Source organism: Macaca nemestrina, chromosome 3 (genome assembly GCF_043159975.1).
Source record: "Macaca nemestrina isolate mMacNem1 chromosome 3, mMacNem.hap1, whole genome shotgun sequence".
NCBI classification, from domain to species: Eukaryota; Metazoa; Chordata; class Mammalia; order Primates; family Cercopithecidae; genus Macaca; species Macaca nemestrina.
In genome coordinates, this window is record NC_092127.1 from 50200559 (window position 1) to 50204118 (window position 3560).

The window sequence follows — 3560 nt, forward strand, 5'->3', positions numbered from 1 at the left end:
GTCAGCATACATTTTGTCTGAATTTTACGTTGGTTTGTCTTTGCTAGATATTTTTAAATGTCATTGTTAATTCAAGCTGGGAGCTGCTTGGGGCGAACCTGCCTCCCATTCTATTCAAAGTCTCACTGAGATAAATGCATATCTGATTGCTTCCTTGGGAATGGCTAATCAGGAAATCAAAAGAATGCAACTGTTTGCCTCCCACCTGCCTGTGATCTGAAAGCCCCCAAGCTCCCTCCTCACCTCCAAACCAAGGTTCATTTTAAGTATGTTGATTGATGTCTCGTGTATCCCCTGTTAAAAGTAAAAAATAACATACAGTGAATGGGATAAATGTTTCAGGTAGACTTTTTGTGTAAATTAAAATCTTTTTTTTTGAGATGGAGTCCCACTCTGTCGCCAGGCTGGAGTGCAGTGTCATGATCTCCGCTCACTGAAAACTCCAACTCCCTGGTTCAAGCGATTCTCCTGTCTCAGCCTCCCGAGTAACTGGGATTACAGGCACACACCCCTATGCCTGGTTAATTTTTGTATTTTTAGTAGAGACAGGATTTCACCATGTTGGCCAGGATGGTCACGATCTCCCGACCTCGTGATCGGCCCACCTCGGCCTCCCACGGTGCTGGGATTACAGGAGTGAGCCACTGCACCCAGCCCATAAATTAAAATCTTAAAGTTATTTTTAATGCTTGTAGAAAGTAAAAAGTTTCCTCTTCAAAGTTCCCCCTCTTGTTAAGTAATAAGTCGTTAAGTGTTAGAAATAATAGTTTCTTTTAAAGACTTTCTTCAAGCCTCCTTGCTTTGTGCTAATAACTCTTTGTTAAGCTCTATCCTATGTAACTGTTGGACATGCTCACAGTCACGTTCCAGCTCACAGCCTATGCCCCTTCCTTATTTGGAAATGTTATTTCTTCCTTAAACCTTTCATAAGCAACTTCTTTGTTCTTCCCTACACTTACCTATTTAGAAAAGTTTTAGCTATTAGCAAATCGGGTATCAGTTTAAGAGTGTGAGGTCCCGCTCCAGCCAGTGGATGCAGGGCACAGCAGTAAGGCTGACCCAAATGCGTAAGGGATAAATATGTCTGCTTTTCCTTTGTTCATGTGTGTTCTCACCCTTTCTGCAGAAAGTAAAGATTGCCTTGCTGAGAGATCTTTTGTCTCCATGCTGACTTTTCTTTGTGGCACTGATTATCTATTTCTAACAAATTTGGTATTTCTAACAATGCTCATTTAATATCTGAGTCATTTCCAATTAAGAACGGATTGTAATATAGGAATATGTTTCTGAAATTGTGGAATTGTTCTTATCTATAAATGTCCATATCTGATAGTTCAGGATTTCTTGCTTTTTAGGGTTTCACCAAAGTTTTAGATTAATAAGGATAAAAATTACCGTTAACATGTAATTCTGTATACAAAATGTGCCAGAATCGGTTATTAGTGGAAAAAAGAATAATTTTGTCTAATTCAGAAGTTATGTAAAAGTTAGTTCAAATTACAGATTTGCAAAGGTTATTTATGCAACAATGTAGTAAGGAGCCATTAAGTAGGGGAGAAAGATGTGGAAAAAGTTCAAATAATAAAATATTCTTTAAAACCTGATAAAGAACTGGAGATATTTGGCTAATTAACATTTTCATAGTTAAAGCTCTTAGTCTTTATTAAAGCAAAATAAGAAGTATTGTAAAAAATGCATTGGCATTGGCAGTTTGGCAATTCTTGTTTTTTTTTTCTTTTGTTTGAGACAGAGTTCTGTTCTCGTTGCCCAAGCTGGAGTGCAATGGCGCGATCTCAGCTCACTGCAATCTCTGCCTCCCAGGTTCAAGCGATTCCCCTGGCTCAGCCTCTGCCTCCCGAGGAGCTAGGATTACAGGTGCTCACTACCACACCCAGCTAATTTTTTGTATTTTTAGTAGAAACAGGGTTTCACCATGTTAGCCAGGCTGGTCTCGAACTCCTGACCTAAGGTGATTCGCCCGTCTCTGCCTCTCAAAGTGCTGGGATTACAGGCGTGAGCCACCATGCCCAGCCGGCAATTCTTTTTTTAACATAGTTAAGCATGAAGCTGGATTTAGTGTAAAGCCAAATTTCACATACATGCTTGCATTGCTTCACACTATGTTTACTGTTTTGTGTGGATAGTGCCTAGAGTACTTACTGGTCATGTGCCTAAAGTGGATTTCTTGATTGCACAGAATGTATAATGATATTGGTGAACGTAGGGAGATTGATTTGTGTATCAGGAACAAAATATTGATTATGTGGGTTTTTTTGGGCCCTAGGGTAACTGTAACCTCTAAGGTAAATTGAGTAGGAGAATTTAGGGTTGGTTTCCTGTTTGTTTTTACCTCTTTTTTTTTTTTTTTTTTTTTTGAGATGGAGTCTTGCACTGTCGCCTGGGCTGGAGTACAGTGGCACGATCTTGGCTCATTGCAAACTCTGCTTCCCAGGTTCAAGTGATTCTCCTGCCTCAGCCTCCCAAGTAGCTGGGATTACAGGTGCCTGCCACCATGCCCAGTTAATTTTTTTTTTGTATTTTCAGTAAAGATGGGGTTTCATTATGTTGGCCAGGCTCGTCTCAAACTCCGGACCTCATGATCTGCCCGCCTCAGTCTCCCAAAGTACTAGGATTACAGGCGTGAGCCACCGTGCCCAGCCTGTTTGTTTTTACTTCTAGTTTTTTTTTTTTTTTTTTTTGAGACCGAGTTTCACTCTGTCACCCAGGCTGGAATGCAGTGGCGCTATCTCGGCTCACTGCAACCTCTGCCTCCCAGGTTCAAGTGATTCTCCTGCCTCAGCCTCCTGAGTAGCTGGGATTACAGTTGCATGCCACTGTGCCCACCTAATTTTTTGTATTTTTAGTAGAGATGGGGTTTCACCATGTTGGCCAGGCTGGTCCCAAACTCCCGACCTCGTGATCCACCCATCTCAGCCTCCCAAAGTGCTGGGATTACAGGCATGAGTCACCACACCCAGCCTTATTTCTAGTTTTCATTTGTTTGCTGTTTATTTGCCTCTGACTGATTGTGTATCAATATATACAAAACTGTGATGTTTTTTAGTTTACAGTGGAAGGCTTTCATTTGGTTCTGTGAAGAGTTATTTTGTTTCCCATGCATTTCTAGCAAGTCATCATTAGTTGCATTCATCTGGAATTCCCAAGCTACCTCTGTCGGGCCTGCAGGAATTAATGGAGCACACCAGCTTTCTTTTTTTTTTTTTTTTTTTTTTTTTTTTTTTGAGACGGAGTCTCGCTCTGTCACCCAGGCTGGAGTGCAGTGGCGCGATCTCGGCTCACTGCAAGCTCCGCCTCCTGGGTTTACGCCATTCTCCTGCCTCAGCCTCCTGAGTAGCTGGGACTACAGGCGCCCGCCACCACGCCCGGCTAATTTTTTGTATTTTTAGTAGAGACGGGGTTTCACCGTGGTCTCGATCTCCTGACCTTGTGATCCGCCCGCCTCGGCCTCCCAAAGTGCTGGGATTACAGGCGTGAGCCACCGCGCCCTGCCGAGCACACCAGCTTTCTATCCTTAAACGAACTTTTTGGATTTTAGGCTT